Source organism: Macrobrachium rosenbergii, chromosome 43 (genome assembly GCF_040412425.1).
Source record: "Macrobrachium rosenbergii isolate ZJJX-2024 chromosome 43, ASM4041242v1, whole genome shotgun sequence".
NCBI lineage: Eukaryota > Metazoa > Arthropoda > Malacostraca > Decapoda > Palaemonidae > Macrobrachium > Macrobrachium rosenbergii.
Genome location: NC_089783.1, coordinates 55042492 through 55060450, shown reverse-complemented (window position 1 = coordinate 55060450; position 17959 = coordinate 55042492). Strand labels below are relative to the sequence as shown.

The window sequence follows — 17959 nt, the reverse complement described above, 5'->3', positions numbered from 1 at the left end:
CTCAAGAACTGCCATCACGAGATCTCTCGAAGACCTCTACGAGTAGTAATGGAAGGAAAAGGGGATGGGCAAGAATAACAATGATGGTAATTGTTAATAACAAATAGAAGTAGTCATTGAAAGAAGTAGGAAGTGGCCAAGAAAGGCCATGACAATAGCTATTTAAAGACCACTAGAAGTAGTGACTGGAAGAATTTGAGGGGGGTAAAAATGGCCCCGGTATGCTCTATTAAAGACCACTAGAAGTAATGACTGATAGACAAGGGTGTGGGGTAAGAATAGCCATGAGAAGATCTACTAAAGACTACTAGAATTAGTGGTGACAATTAACAAAAGGAAGGAGCAAGAATGGAAATGGTCATGACAAGAATTACTACATATCACTAAAATTAGTAATTGAAGGAAGAAGGGAGGGGACTGGGGCAAGAATGACAAAATGAAGAAAACTATTAAAAATCACAATAGGACTTGCAGTGACTTAAGAAAGTGGAGAAAGAGACGAGAACAAAAACCACTAATATTATTGGTGCCTGGAGGAACAAGAGGGGGGAAAGAATTGCTAAAATTTGTAACCGTAAAAGAAAGAGAGAAAGATTGGCCATGATGAGAGTTCCTACAGATCACTACAAGTAGCGATTGAAGCAAAATGCGAGACGGGGTGCGGGGAGCAAGAATGGCTAAGATTAAAACTATTTAAGGCCACTAAAAGTAATTATTAAAGGAAAAAGTGGGAAGGGAAAGAGAAGCCGTGACGAGAACTATTAGAGATCACTATATAAACAGTCACTGGAGGAAAAAGGGTAAGAGGTAAGAATGATCACGAGGAAACCTGTTAAAAACCACTAATACCAGCGACTGAAATTAGTAGGTGCGAGACTTAGAATGGCGATGCCGAAGACTCTTGAAGGAAACCGGACATGAATACCAGTGAAAAGAATGAATAAGGACCACTAGCATTAATGGTTATAGGTTTTATATACATACACACACACACACATATATATATGTAATTGTAATGGCCACAATGCCCCTTAATTTCTCGACTTCTTCGCGCTCTTTATTCAGGTGTATGCTTTATTTTCTGCTCCCTCATACTCATTAATTTACCACCTTTTCGTGTAGCTTGTCTCTCTGCATGCTGTTTTCCCTCTGGGGCCTTTTGGGTTCACAGCCAGTTGACTCTGTCCGTAAGGCTCGGCACTTCGAGTGCATGGAAGGAATATGGCGAGATTTTGATTGAGATAGGGGTAGAGCAGTTTACACAGGGCTTAAGCAAGGAATCAAATCCAAATCAGCCTCATCACGTCATGGAAGAAGCGAATAGATCGCACTGATTTTTTTCTGTTAAGAAATTTTCAAAACAAGGAAATTCTGGCGTCAAAACAACGATTAGATCAAGTACTCGAGTCGCGCCACCTTTCAAAAGGACGGTACTGATTGCACTGATTCTTAAAGGCCATTCAGATGACGAAAGAGATCTTACGATTCAGGTAAAAACGGTGGGCATTCCCACTTGTCCGGCATAATAATATAACGCATAAGGGTGTCCAATAAGTACTGGCCTTTTCTGAAGTGACTGTTATCACATTCTGAGCCGATTGTCCCCCAAATTGTCTATAAAAGAATGCCCATTCTTTGTAAGAATGCCGTGTTACGCATTTCTCCGAAAAAGCGTCGTATCTTATGGATAAATTACAGGTTCTGGCCCTACCATCGAGGGAGGACGTGTTTCTGCCAGCGAGGGGACTGCCATTTTTCTTTTTCAGCCTTATCATCGAGAGAGAAGTTACGAACGGCTTTAGACGTGTAGGGAAATTGGACCTGCCTACGTGTGGGTCCGTGGGTACTGATGCAAACGAAATAGATCAAGTTAGATCTGGTCACTTGAATCTGTCACGTCCTTCAAGATTTTCGAATGTTCGGCAATGGCTTAAATAAGGCAACGACAACGATTTACATAAATCTGCACTTGGATGTGTGACAAACCCATTACGTTAAGACTCACTCAGTTCCCCTGACTACTGCCGAAGCTTGCAACAAACCCTAGGAAACGATAGGAGCGGGATGGAATTGACGCGATGGTGCACAACGAGTGAGTCTCGAAGGTCTATGTGCCCTGCGTCCTTCGTGGGTAAAAATGGTTGGATTCAAGTTGGCAAGGCCATCTCAAAAGAACGGATGAAAGTCGAATTCTCAAGAAACTAATATTTGGGGAAATCAAAAGAGGGAAGGGAAAAGTTGGAGCACCGATTTTGCAAGACCCCTAAAGTTTTGTGTCAATGAAAATGAGAGGTTTGGAAGGAAGCGTCCAGGACCTCAGTCTCTGACGAGTGGTGATGTAAGGAGGCGAGACGTGTCAGATAACACGGTCTGGGGGCATGCCATGAGCAGTACTGGTCGACGGAGCCATGGTAGTAACGCGTATGGCAAGTACCCATCTAGCTATAAGGCTTTACTCAAATACACTGGATAACTTGGCGGAAAAGGTTTTCGAAAATACAGAGAATGGTTTCTTTGTAATAAAAACAGTTTTTCACGAAATTGTGAATAACCTAGCAATGGTTTCTTTGTTACACGTTAATTAAATAATAAGTAATTGTAAAGAAAAATCCATCAGCAACGCTTTTATACAGTGAAGCTTTGATAACTGACCCTTTCGACAAACCAAAAAAGAGGCACATTTTGCGTAACCTTCGAATATTCCCATGTTTTTTACTTTCTTATAGTCAATGCATATTCAGATCACAGACTACTTCAAAAGAAGAATCTTTTCTTCCGAGTTTCGGTAAAACTATTGAAGAATGTCGCTGACAACAGACTCGACCCCATGAAGTGAGAACAGTGCTTTCAAAATTGAGTTTTTCGCTGCATTTATGGATTCTAGCCACGAACAATCTTCTGAGGATGTAGTACAAAGGGAACCTCAATAGTTCAATGCACTACTCAAAAGATGCAATGCATTATTACCCTAAATCAATTCTTCTTGTATTTTACTTACATTTTCATCTGTTTATTCATCTGTTTGTTAGATTATTTTTTCTTTTCTAATAACTGGTCTCTTCTTTCTGCATTTCCTATTGCTTTCAGTTACTTCCTTCAAATGAATACCATATTCTTTGGTGGAAGCTTGAATTACAAGTCAATGGCCCCTATGGGATTGTTCCATATCAATGGGGTTCTTCTGAATAATAATAATAATAATAATAATAATAATAATAATAATAATAATACTCGATTAAACAGATTTAAAGTAAACTGCAGAGTAGACCTCGAAACCTCATCACAAAAATGCTTGGAAACTTCCCCGAACCTCACGATTTTTGTGCAAAAGACGAGGTGTTACAAAGAGGTCTGAGAAGCCCAGCAGAGTAAAGAAGAAGTATATGCAACGTGAAACTATTTATTTTGATAAAATTTATGGATAATTACTTTGCAATTCTTTTCTTTCGAAGGAGACGGATCGAATTATGTTTGTTTTTCTTATGAGCATTGGTCATCTTAGTATCTGAATACGCAACCACGGTCTCTGGTGACCACAATAAAATTTTTATGTGCACATGCAACATTGCTCATTTTCTTAGAGTGACACTGTCGAGTTGCCGTGCAGAGAGAGAATGAGAGAGAGAGATTGACTGATTGATTAATTTATAGATTTTATGTATACATGCCAAGCACTGGGGCAACTAAGGCCATTCAGCGCAGAAACGGAAATTGACAGTGAAAAGGTTCGAAAGGCATAACAGGCGGACAACCTCAAAGCAGTTGCACTATGAATCAGTTGTTAGGAGAGGGTGGACAGTAAGATGAGAGAGAGAGAGAGAGAGAGAGAGAGAGAGAGAGAGAGAGAGAGAGAGAGAGAACTTAAGGAATATACATTCGTTTCTTATATTTTATAGGTTACTTGTAAAAATTATTCTTTAAACAGACCTACGGAACTGAAAGCTACACGACTGTAAATAACAGTGATTTAGCCTAACACACAATCATCCAAAACAGAGACAGATAAATAAAATAGACGGTGTAGGGATTCTTACTGTTCCTCAAGTTTCACCCGCGGCTTTTCTTTAAAAAACATGCTATACTGCTGATGACGATGAATAAGAGACGATTGCATTCTGTGACCATGTTTTCTCAGAGGCCGGCATTTGGATAATGTCAGACGTCGAGGACAGAGCGAACAAAAACGAGGCACTTGTTTGTGGGACATTTAGCACATGCTGTGGTCCCGTCTTCCCGTCTCCCAGTGTCTTTCGAAACGAGAGATATTAAACAAACCGCAGAGGGTGTTGCCGTGTCCGACACATCCTAATGGATGTGACGTTTACGCCCCCCCAGTGACATTTGACAAATCGTAACACACAGATGAGTTGCCAACCAGAAGACGCTGTTGCACAGAGTATCCTTTTACCGTACCTCCGTTCATATTATCTTTCTTTCACCTTACTTTCCAACCTCTCCTAACAATTGTTTCATAGCGAAGTTCAGTATATAGCTTAGTTTAACCAAACCACTGAGCTGGTTAACAGCTCTCTTTGGGCTGGCCCGAAGGATTAGATGTATTTTACGTGGCTAAGAACCAGCTGGTTACCTAGCAACGGGACCTACAGCTTACTGTGGAATCCGAACCACATTATGCCGAGAAATGAATTTCTATCACCAGAAATAAATTCAACAGCGAGATTTCGTCTTGCTCAATATCTTTTTACTGTCAATTTTCCTTTCAGCGCTGAACGACCTAATAGGTCCCAGCGCTTGGCCTCTGGTCTAAATTTTACATTCCAGTTCCAGTTCCCACAGATTAACGTCTGCAAGCAGAGAATCTGAGTTGCTGAGATTGCTTGGAGAAAGGAACGCATTAAAATCGCACGATTCTTTGAGGACATTTCATATCTTACAAAAAAATACACCCAGGACTATGAAAATACATTTTCCCTAAGTATTTGAAAAAGTATAATAATATATTCATAAAAGTGACTGAGCTTCAAGGCACCGGTGCAAAGATCGTTAATTTTATCAGCAATTTTCAGTCAGTTTATATAGCGTTTTTGCCGTGATCTTTTAGAGCGTCAGTAAATCTGAGAATGGCCGTCTCACTAGAGCAGTGGTTTTCAGCTTTTTTTTTTTTTTTTTACCGCGACCCCTTATGAGCAACTCAATATGATCGACAACCCGCTATTAAATTTTTGATTCGATAATATGTAGGGTGACCATATTCTCATCAACCACAGACAGTACAAAAGGAATCTATATATTCACTATGACGGGTCAGTACAAAAGGAATCTTTATTCACTATGACGGGTCAGTACATAAGGAATCTATATTCACTATGACGGGTCAGTACATAAGGAATCTATATTCACTATGACGGGTCAGTACAAAAGGAATCTTTATTCACTATGACGGGTCGCAAACCTATCTACGCGATTTTATTTATTCCTCCTTCCAAATCTGTCAGACATTTTTTCCTCTGGCGGGTCACATGTTTATCTGAAAACACGATTTTTTGCTCCTCATTTCTGCTTCCAAATCTGTTAGGTCTCTTTGCTCTGACGAGTCCAAAGTCTAAATCTGTTAGGCCTTTTTGCTCTGACGGGTCCAAAGTCTACATCTGTTAGGCCTTTTTGCCCTGACGGGTCCAAAGTCTAAATCTTTCAGGTCTTTTTGCTCTGACGGGTCCAAAGTCTAAATCTGTTTAGGCCTTTTTGCTCTGACGGGTCCAAAGTCTAAATCTGTTAGGCCTTTTTGCTCTGACGGGTCCAAAGTCTAAATCTGTTAGGCCTTTTAGCTCTAACGAGTCCAAAGTCTATCTGCAAACACGATTTTTCGCTGTTAATTTGCCGTTCCCACTGAACACTGCTGAGTGACTGACTGCTTGTCCTGAATATTCTGGGACATTTTTCTGACTGACCTGGAGGCCCAAGACAAGGCCTCAAATCCCGGACGAGTCCCAGCCGAAATAGGACGTATGGTAACCCTAATCATGTGCAAAGTCCTAGTACAAAAATAGCACTGTATTGTAATAAATTTGCTCCTTGCATTAAAAAAGATATTATCATAATTATTTCTGTTAAATAAGTTAAATTATAGACTGTTTTGGCATTCGCTCAAGAACGATCTCGCACCCCCAGAAAAAAGGCTGGCGACCCCCAGGTTGAAAACCTCTGCGCTAGGACATGGTATTCACGACCGGGTTAAAAACTTTTACCTAAGGATTCATCGATCTGGGGAGTATTACATCGCTGCCTGCTGATGAGGTAAAACTGGCTAACAAACAGCAAACACCAGACACCAAACTGCCAGTCAGAAAGTGTAAATGCAAACATATAAAATGGAAATATGTATGGGGAAACAAAAGCCAGTGAAAAAAAAAAAAAAACGTTGCTTGAATGACCTCTGTAATTTCAAAATTAAAGTGCACAAACAAATAATGGATTTTAGGGGGTCATCGTGCATAAAATTTCCTACGAAACTTTCCGCGACTGATGACAACAGAACCTCTACTCACGGCTTAGTCGATGTAAACGCTACAGGACGAGGACATGGCTCCGCCCCCTTTTCCCATCCCAACAAAAAATAAAATACTCCTGAGGTTACAGAAATACATAAAACATACAAGTAGCCGAAGCTTTTTAGATATTCCTCTGTAGGTGTGGGCAGAAGATCGACGCTGGATGAGATAGAGAGAGAGAGAGAGAGAGAGAGAGAGAGAGAGAGAGAGGTGCTCTCTCTCTCTCTCTCTCTCCCTCTCTCAAAAATTAATAATTTAGTAAGGTAAGAAAGATATCAATCACGTTGACAATATATGATTTGGATGAATAGAAAGAGAGAGAGGTGCTCTCTCTCTCTCTCTCTCTCTCTCTCTCTCTCTCTCAAAAATTAATAATTTAGTAAGGTAAGAAAGATATCAATCACGTTGACAATATATGATTTGGATGAGATAGAAAGAGAGAGAGTGAGGTGCTCTCTCTCTCTCTCTCAAAAATTAATAATTTAGTAAGGTAAGAAAGATATCAATCACGTTGACAATATATGATTTGGATGAGATAGAAAGAGAGAGAGAGTGTGGTGCTCTCTCTCTCTCTCTCTCTCTCTCTCTCTCTCTCTCTCTCTCTCTCTCTCTCTCTCTTTCTCTCAAAAATTAATAATTTAGTAAGGTAAAAAAGATATCGATCACGTCAACAATATAATATTTTTGTTCGTGTTTGCTTGCAATATGCGTCGGTGCGTAATTCTTTGTTCCCGATTGTTGCTGAATACGTTAGGAGCGATAATACCGGCCTACATTAATGATAAAGATTTGTACGAATTTTGTACTTGCTTACCACTGACTGAGCTCCGAACTTTATTACTAGACAATAAAGTCAAATAATGTTTCTATTAAATATCAACATTGTTGTTTCAAAAAATGCGCCGAAGTTTCTTTCGGCGCAATCGAGTTTTCTGTACAGCCGCTACAGCGTATACTCAAGGCCACCGAAAACAGATCTATCTCTCGGTGGTCTTGGTATAAGGCCGTATGAGCCGAGGTCCAGGAAACTTGAACCACGGCCTGGTGGTGGTCTGTCCTACATCGCTGCCAGAAGCACGATCATGGTTAAATTTAACCTTAAATAAAATAAAAACTACTGAGGGTAGAGGGCTACAATTTTGTATGCTTGATGATTGGAGGGTGGATGATCAACATACCAATTTGCAGCCCTCTAGCCTCAGTAGTTTTTAAGATCTGAGGGCGGACAGAAAAAAGTGCCGACGGACAGACAAAGCCGGCGCAATAGTTTTCCTTTACAGAAAACTAGGAATGGAAGGTTTGGGAGCAAGTATCATAAAGACAATAGCTAAAACTTGAATTTGTTAAATCTGGTCTGAACTGTTCCCTTCTTGTACAAACACACACACACGTGAATATATATACAAATATATATACACATATATAAATATATACATATATATATATATATAAACAAATTACGGAAGAACATCATAAAGATATCCACTGAATTCAAAAACTTATCTCATTTACAAGCCATCTTTTAGTCATTTATTTGAACTATATATTAACTGGATATATTTCCCGTAGGGCCTTTAACTTTATCGCCTAATCTTTTTACGTATGGTAAGGAGATAAAGACAACACGGTAGTCTTAATCTGTATTGCCCAAACGACGTGGCTAATCAGGTACTCGAAAGGGTTCTCTAGACATACACACACACACACACACACACACACACACACACACACACTATGTACACAGATAAACACACCATGCAAATATATGTATATACATACACATGTGTGTGTCTATGTAAACCTTTTCAGTATCAATATCAAGGCCAAGCGATCAGAATTAGCAAGCGTTTTTACGAAATTCAGTTGGTTCCACACTTTGACCGGAACCTCAAGAGAATATTCGACATATTAAAGCAAAGAATGATAAAACGTGAAATAAAAGACGAAACGAAAATGTGAGTACCCACACTTTTGTCAGATGTTTTGGCGTCATTCAGATGAAATACTGGAGTTCTAGACCTGCAGTGGATGTTCCAGAGTTCTAAAGCGCACATCTATACCAAAGCTCTTTTCATATTCCATTCACCTTGATCTATTCTGTTAATGAAATTGTTACTCTCGAAGTTGAACTTTTATGAGAATGAACAGAGAACAAAGAGTCCTTGAAATTTTACGCATCAAATAACATCACTGAGAAAGTTTATCCCCCTACATTAGAATGAAGCGAAAGATATAGATCTGAATTCAGCCGCATCCGAAAAATTGGAGATTACTGTTGCCATTGAGTGAGTTGATAATATAAGACAGTCATGATGCTGATCAGCCAGTGAGATATGTAAATTTGTCAGAAAAATTATGATTATCGGAACCTGAAGGAATGCTGTGAGGTTTCCAGATCCGTAAAACCATTCTTTGTCCTCTAGTTGAGGAGGAAGTTTAGTACAGCAAGCTAGGCCTAGAGTGATGCGCCTAAAATTCAGTCCGGGACACCTAATCTATGAGAGAAATATCCTTTACAAGAAAGAAAGAAAGCAATTTTTACCAGTAACAGCTTTAAGGTTGGAACATCAGCGCCTCAGTCTAGCTAACTACCCATCGGTAAGGGAAAACCACAAATGCAAATAAACTTAAAAGTGAAGAGTGGACAAAATAATTTTACAGATGAAATTTCTTGGAAAAGGTCATATCTTGAAAGAGAGGTGGACTTAACAGTTTTGTCATGAATGAGCAATCGCTGCAGCTTTGGAAGATACCTTATAACGTTTGGCTGACAGCAAGCCCTAATACTCTGTCACAAGTCTCATAAGAATATTATAAAATTTATTTGGGATAAAATTATGCTTCTGGAAGAACTATCAAATGATTTGTAAATACGTTTCACTTCTGTTTGAGGGAAAGATCGAATATTTACCTGCACAAAGTGTTCCCGGAAGAGCTATTCAGGTGAAGGTCTTATATTCTCCTTTTGTTGAGAGAGAGAGAGAGAGAGAGAGAGAGAGAGAGAGAGAGAGAGAGAGAGAGAGAGAGAGAGAGAGAGAATTTGTTATTTGTTTTACACATGAGCTAATAAGAAACTGATACTGATTAAGGATCTATCTCTAATCCACCTAACAATTAAACCAGCCAATAACAAGGCGCCTTAGTAATCCTAAGTTCCTGGAACCAATCATCGCATGTGACCTAATTCTACTAAAGCTTCTTCGATTCTGTAAAAACTTCCCGAAATAAGAAAAGCCACGCCCACCCTCGAGCTCCTCCCCAAAACAGGCCCCGCCCACCTAGTGCCCCGTCTGATGTGAATGTGTACATGGAGGTCGCTCGCTACCACATTGCGCTTCGTGCTTCCCAGTGCGCGGGACCGTTGCACGTGGATCGTCCGTTTCCATCAAGAGAACTCCGTCAAAACACCCATTTTTAATCCCTTTCAACCAAATCACAGAGGACGGCAAAGACTGTAGATACTAAGAGATACAAATGAAAACCGCAACGAGCTGTTAGTGCGCCAAGACGGAAAAAGGAGCCCGGGAAAATAAGTATTCGCTGTTGAACGCTTGAAGTTCTTTGCTGTTTGCGATCGCCAGTGAATGGCAGCAAGTTTGTCCGTGCTGGTTACTGTTCCCGTCTCCGTTATCAACAGTACAAGGTTAGTGTGTGGATTACTGTTATCAACAGTACAAGGTTACTGTGTAGATGATTATAGAATGGCAACAATAACAATTCGGTCTGTTCCTAATTTATCACTTCTGTTTGTTGAGACTAAAATGATGAGAGGACAGTCCGCTCCACTCGTTGGTCATAGATTGTGTGGTACGACAATTTCCCAAGGGGATTCGGCAGCTGCAAAAATATATAGCTTATTGTTGCTTCATTATCTTTAATCGGGCCTCTCTGCTCCTCGAGTGGGATATCTGATGCGGACTGTGCAGTGAAAACCAGTCTTAAATTATCACGCTACTTCGAAAGAAAGAGGGGTAAAGTTTTTTATCATGCTCGTTTTGGATTTAAATGATAAGGAAGTCGAGTTTTATCAGTATGGTTATCGCGCGAAAGACCACTTTATTGAAGAAAGCAGCTTTATCAGTTTTATGTGAAAAGACACGGTCCAATGAATGCAGGGTCACTAACACGGCCACGTGCTGCTTTGAACGATCTGAACTAACTAGGATTCGTTACTTTTAGGCGCAGAAGCTCAAATTACTAAATCCCAGTCGTCGAAATTAGTGTTGATTTTGTCATTGAATGAATGCTGTACGTTTAGACATTATTCATATGCCTAAAAGACGTCGACGCACATATTACGTCATTCATTGACGTCTCTTCATTTCCGGTCTCAGTGTCAGAAAGCTGGAGAACAGCATCGGTTAATACTACTGAAATTATCTTTATCAAAATGGGACATATCGGTAACAAATAAACGCGGCGATCTGACAGATATAGACCCTTAAAGTCTGATAAAAGGATAACACGCCACAGAAAGCTCCAAGGTCAAACTTGGCAAGTTCTTAGACCTAAACTCGTCCAGATTTGCGAAACCGGCGGTGGAAACGACAGAAGAGCAATTCGCCGATAGAAAAGCGTACATAAACACGAGATCGAAGGTCTTTGCCCTCCTTGATCAACCAGCCATCGCATCCCATGTTGCATACCAATGTTAGGTCTATTTGGTTACCAGAAAGAGCCTTGTACTCTTTCAGGGTCGGGTACACTATGTCCATTGTCCCAAACAGGAACGTGTGTTACAAATTGCATTTGTTGCGCATTGTGTTACTTGCTCTGATAAAAGAAGGGAGAATATAAGTAAGGGGCAGCAGTTGTATTGTAACAGTGCTCTTGGTAGCATCAGCAGTAGTACTTGTAGCATCAGCAGTAGTACTATGCAGTAGCAGTGATAACCACTTGTACTGAAAGTGATGCCATTATTACAGTACCTTTGTTTCGCTGTTGTTTGCTTGTTTGTTTGTTAGCGGGGTTTAAATACTAAGGAAATGGGCAATCATTCCTATTTGACACAGCCCGGGGCGAAGATGTTTAGTTGTTTTCTTTATTTTCTCTCTTTTAATTTGCTCGGGTTATCGGGGGGAACTGGCTGGTTCGAGGGATTTAAACCTTGCACTGTGCGTTATGTAATCTCTCTCTCTCTCTCTCTCTCTCTCTCTCTCCACGTCATGTGAGCAAATACATTCCGCGGAATAGATTTTTCTTTATGGCCTGGGATGGCATTTTGAAATAAATCCACCAAATTATCCTTTAATTCTTAGTATTTTAATATTTTAACACTTAATTCAAAGCTCGTTGCCATCATTTAGATATTCCTCTGCCGTCGCTTGGTATATTGACTCACTTTCCTCACGCAGAGAAAATCATATGGAATTTTCATCTTGTGAGAATTTTCGTAATTTTCCTCCAGCGCATAAAATGGGCTTTGCATATTAATGCAAGATCAGTAAACAAATTTACATCTCATTTGCGCTGTAAAATTAGGAAGACGTAAACGAATTACTTGTAAGGATAAATATTCGACCCACGTAAACGAATTACTTGTAAGGATAAATATTCGCACCACTTTATTTTTTTTTTTACTTTTTACTTATAAATGCTGTTAACGATCAAGGTCTTTTCTGTCTTTGATGACCTCAGTAGTTGCGACGCCAGTTATTAATACCAAATAAATTATTTAGAAATCAAACTGGTTAGATAGAACCCAAGTTTGTCCGCTAATCCGATTTTGTGTGTGTGCATGTGTACTTAATTTCCTCTTATGAAACGTTGTTTAATGAAGCAATAGAATGCCCGAAGCAACAAAATAGCAGCTAGTGCGTATCCGTTCGCTCAGGGGCATTTGTACGACTCACTTCTTCATACTTACACCTCTCAGCGAGGCTGGAAGATGGTATGTTTTCAATCGCGCCTTAGTCTGTCCGCAAGCGGATCCACAAAAATTTCATTGGGGGTGGGGGCACCAATTTTCATATTACACAATACATACATATATATATGTATATTTTTTCTATATTTTTATTTTTTCTATTTTTATATTTCTCATTTATGTTATTATTATCTAAATCTTCAATATTATTATACATACATACATACATACTTATAGTACTGTATATATATATACTGTATATTATTTCTATAATAGATTTTTAATTTTTTTATATTTTTATATTTCTCATTTATGTTATTATCTAAATCTTCAATATTATTATTTTGTCATTTTTCATGGGGGGGGAGCCACCAATTTTCATATACACATAATATATATATATATATATATATATATATATATATATATATATATATATATATATATATATATTTCTATAAGACTTTTTATTTTGTTCCTACTTTTATATTTCTCATTTATGTTATTATTATCTAAATCTTCAGTATTATTATACATACATACATTCATATATATATGTGTATATATTTTTTCTATAACAGATTTTTTATTTTGTTGCTATTTTTATATTTCTCATTTATGTTACTATTATCTAAATCTTCAATATTATTATTTTGTCATTATTTTTCCGGGGGGTGGGGGGGGCACGTGCCCAGGTTCCACGCCCCTGGAATCTGTCTAGAAGACATCTGCCAAAATAACAGTGAAAAATCATGATGATATGGGTCAGTTAAAGACCAGGGAATCATCCGTTAAATTTAAAGAAGGAACAGAATCTGGCTGAGTTTTTTTTTTTTTTTTTTTTTTTTTGAGAGGTGGGGAAATTGCCCTCTGAATCCTACGTGACCTTAGGTCATACCAGACAAACCTCCACGATTTCCTTTCCTACTCGTCGAGTTTGGGGAACATCACAGCTCTGTCCTGAATCCCGTTATGGGAAAATCATTTAAAATTCCACTTCTGAAATGAACACGCGTTGCATAACATTAAAGGCCGATGATCGAATTACGACATGAGAGAGAGAGAGAGAGAGAGAGAGAGAGAGAGAGAGAGAGAGAGAGAGAGAGAGAGAGAGAGAGAGAGAGCATAAAATGATTCAACAAGCATGGAAATAACTGAAGGGCGAAAGCAGGTTTTCCCATTTCTCCTCCTCTGACTGCTCGTGACAAAAAGACAGACTGCCTTGGTATCTATTTATTTCTTTCTTCTAGAACAATTGGACACGGGTCTGTACTCAACAGCAATGGTGGCGTTCTATTGTATACGTCACTTCTTCCAATGAAAGTACCGCAGTGTTTGGAAACGGGAGCATTTGGTTTGCCCAGTTCTGACGGCGAGACGCTTCAAAATCTATGTAACTTTCCTTTTTTTAACTGCATATCTTTTTATATGTCAGCATTCGTGTTGCAGAATTTTTAAAGCAGAGTCCAATAATTGTGCGTTTTTGTGTACGGATTTTAATTATCATACAATAAGAAAATTCTCTTAAAAATCACTTTCACTTACATTGTATTTTCATTAATGTGAAGTTCCCCTAGTGGTTTAAATACACCTTTAATTGCCATTAGTATCATTATTAATATTTCAGTTTTCCAAAATAGCAATTACACAATATCTAATGCCCAATTGATGAACGACGTGTATTACAAACTGCAAACTTGCCGAAGGCCTCAGGTTACCAGTCCCATCTGCCCCTGAAGTAAAATAAAGAAGAAGAAACACATCCAGTGCACGATAACTCGTTTCAGCCCAGATATCAACCAAGGCGCATGCGTGAACAGACTGCGGTTCCAAGACCACACACACGGGTACGCTAGGTGACCAAGTTCCTCAACGTTACGTTCTTCAGCTCCTCGCAGCTGCCATCAGTCAAATTCCGATTGGCCCTGCGATTACATGCATCACTGGAACCGCCCAGTGGTCAAAGGAAGCCCGTCTTGATTTATAGAAAAGGTCTGCCCGGCGTCGGTTCGTGCTTGGGATGAGGGGACTTGGGAATGTCCGTTTTCTCTTGTTCATTTTTTGTCCTGGGATACGTCTTGCGAGGGGGATTTCAGCATGATGAGGAATATGGGTTCATAGTTGATCAGTAATCCAGCGTGCAAATGAAACGTTCGTGCTTATCGACTGGATATTAATAAATGTTACGTGCGCAATGTGACTGTAATTTTAATATTTGCAGGCTTTCAAATGAATCGCCGGAGTGCTTTACTTGCCAGACTGCGCATTTTCTGGTCATTGTACTATTGTACTATGGAGCTTGGTGCATTATATTAAAGGCTTTCATAATTTAAAATCTACTCTGAAACGCTCAGTCTTGTGATAACGTTCTTAAGGACGTGCTTTCTCTCTCTCTCTCTCTATTATATATATATATATATATATATATATATATATATATATATATATATATATATATATACATACACGTATATATAAACCTTTTGCCGTCAGGCAAGCGCGCTGTGTTTATCATTATATTCATTATAATGTTCTGGGAAGGAATACTGACTCATCCAGTTTTGGAAGGAAATAATATTATGAGCATAAACCAGGAACATATATGGATATCTAGAGGATGGCTTCGAAGACCAGCAAGATTTCAAATTCAAAGAAGTTTTAATGTCCAAACGACATTAAACGAAACGGTTAACACTGGCCAGGTTTGTAGCAATTAGGCACAGTGATTCAGGGAGTCAAAGAGAGGTACATTGTCGTTTCAAAGTTCACCCTGATTACATATATATATTTTATATATAAATATATATATATATATATATATATATGTATATACATACATTTATACATACATATATATATATATATATATATATATATATATATATATATATATTATATATATATTTTACACGCACACACATAAAGCCACAAATGTAATCAAATATCGACTTCAAATGGTCATAGTCTTCTGTCTACACTGTATCAAGGCTAAATGCCCAGGTTCGCATCCTAACCGGGGCAGATGCCCTTACTAATGATTATATTTTCTCTTGGGTGTATGCTATTCTCAAGGTAATGTGAATTCAATATTAAATGATATTTGTAGCATAATGAGGAATTTGTGAGTATAAGGGTACTAGTCTATTTGACTAATTCATATAATATGAACAACACAACAGCAATATATATATATATATATATATATATATATATATATATATATATATATATATATATATATATATATATATATATATATATATATATATATATAAATTTTTGCTTGCAACCACACATATAGTAAAGAACCTCTGATATATTTCCAGACGACCATTAAATGCATCTGCGTTTGTAAACATCCACAGTGGCCTCTTAATTTCTCTTAATTCCTTGGATACGCTTATCACAGCGATGCCCTCAGCCCAAATGAAGAACAAGCGAAGAAACCCCAGTACTGTCTCTGAGTGGTTTAGTTTAACCTCCCCCGCCCCCGTACCCATGCTGCGTGGGTTCTTATCTCACCAGGGGGTTCAGCTTTCTTCATTAGCAACCCGTTTGGGTTCGAGTCTTTGTAGTGACAAGTGCGTCCAAAAATGCGTATGCATCTGGTAAAAGTGGCGGTTGATTCTGTGGTTTGTGTGTGTGTATATATGCATATTAAATTTTATGCTGAAATTCGACTAACAGTTTCTCGAATCTTGTAAAAAACTGTGGATGAATGAGGGGGTTTTTTTAAAATGATTATTTGGAGCGTCTCGAAAGTTTTTTTTTTTTCTTCCGAAATAATCTGGTTACCGCTTCTGTAATGGTGGGTCAACTGATACTTTTCTCTCTTCTTGAAGTACTCCGTCGTAAGCGTTTATACAGCAAAGGGTTTAATGGCTCCGCTTTAACCAAACACATCAAATGTTACTAAAGCTGTCAACTATTTCAACGGCTGATGCAAGTGGCAATTGGCCATCACGAATCCCAGACGCCAACAAATTAAGCGAAAGTTTTTTTCCTCTGGGGCAGAAACGTTCTAGAGCCTCTATCATCCGCCCATCGTTTAAGCGTGGTAATCCCCAGAAGGAAACTGACTCTTATCGGCTTACTTAAAGCAAGGTCCAAAGACCTGACACATCAAGTGGACCCTTCCTGTTCGGAACAAATTTTCCCAGTGAACAGAGTGTCTTACGACCAGTGATAAAGACCACCTGACAATTGCCTCTTACAGGAACTCATCCCTGCAGGTGGATTACATATATTCCCTGCAAGAAGACTTCCCAGAAGCTTCGAGGCCTACCCGCTATAGTCTCCAGAAGGCCCCTCAATGTACCTGGTGTTCCCACGTTGGTCAGCCGTTTATTTAAAGGGCTTATATAAGATCATCTGTAACCGATTACCCAACGCTTCCCTCACGGCATCTTGACGAAGCAGCCTCTCCCAGCCACGTGTCGTAATATTGCATCATTTCTGTTTGTTTATCTGGTTGTTCTCGACTCCTCCGTCACTGTCGGTAAATTCCTGATGGCCCGAGAGTTTGGGAGTGAGTAATCGGTGCATGATGCTCGTAGGAGGACTCTTGATTAGAAACGCAGTCGGCGATGTTAGCAGCTTTCAAGCGACTCTGGAATGTTACTATGAATTGTTACGAGGGCCCAGATGCAGAGCTGAAGAACGAGTTGGTAGAACAGAAGAGTGTGTAAAGAAAGAAGACATGACAATCGCACAGGAATGAGAGAGAGAGAGAGAGAGAGAGAGAGAGAGAGAGAGAGAGAGAGAGAGAGAGAGAGAGAGGGTCATTAGGGTGATCGATCATACAGCTGGTGTGGTATGTTGGGCTTTACTAACTGTCATTCCGGCCGCCGCTTTGATGGCCTCACTGGCATGGCCTTTGGAACAGCTGTTGGGTAGTTGGGTCAGCATTGCACATGCTCGGTTTGAGCTTGTGATATTATCTAGCTGATAGTTTTATTCTTTATTCGTCAGGCGTATACCTTCGGGTTTCCTCCTCAAGCCACCAGTGATGTATTTCTTGAGGTTACACAACTTCATATATATATATATATATATATATATATATATATATATATATATATATATATATATATATATTATATATATATATAGATGGTCGGACCAGAACTTTTTCCTTTGCTCTTCGGCGCAGTTTGCTGCAAGAATTGTGTCAGTGTCGGCAAAGAACTTGGACGATTGCATGCGTCCTTTAGCACTGAACGCAACGTCCAGTGAAAATTCAAACTGTGAGTGCTTTAACAGAATATCATTAATGTTAATAGAGTAAAGAAAATTCCGTATGGCTCCGTGAAGATTAGAAGTTCAGGCAGTAGCTAAGGCATGACGCATTTATTCATATGTATAACTCCGCAAAAGCAGCTACAAGCGATGCATACTGATGAAAATGTGCTAAGGGTTCCTTGTGTCCCACCATGAAGAAGGAGAAGAAGAAGACGAAAAAGAAGAAGAAGGAGAAGAAGAAGACGAAAAAGAAGAAGAAGAAGGAGAAGAAGAAGACGAAAAAGAAGAAGAAGGAGAAGACGAAAAAGAAGAAGAAGAAGGAGAAGACGAAAATGAAGAAGAA

General features: G+C 39.0%; 2 protein-coding genes across 5 annotated transcripts in view; one reads left to right on the top strand and one right to left on the bottom strand.

The window, feature by feature from the left end:
• Positions 1–17959, bottom strand: part of LOC136828943 (uncharacterized) — a 149124-nt gene that overhangs the window by 12501 nt on the left and 118664 nt on the right. The window lies entirely within an intron of this gene.
• The window catches only part of LOC136828945 (sodium-coupled monocarboxylate transporter 1-like), a 116385-nt gene continuing 108215 nt past the window's right edge, over positions 9790–17959 (top strand). The window contains exon 1 of one of the 2 annotated variants that reach the window (XM_067087329.1): positions 9790–10152. The gene's annotated coding sequence lies outside the window, so the exon portion shown is untranslated. The remainder of the gene's footprint in view (positions 10153–17959) is intronic. The other variant, XM_067087330.1, reaches the window with a different exon arrangement.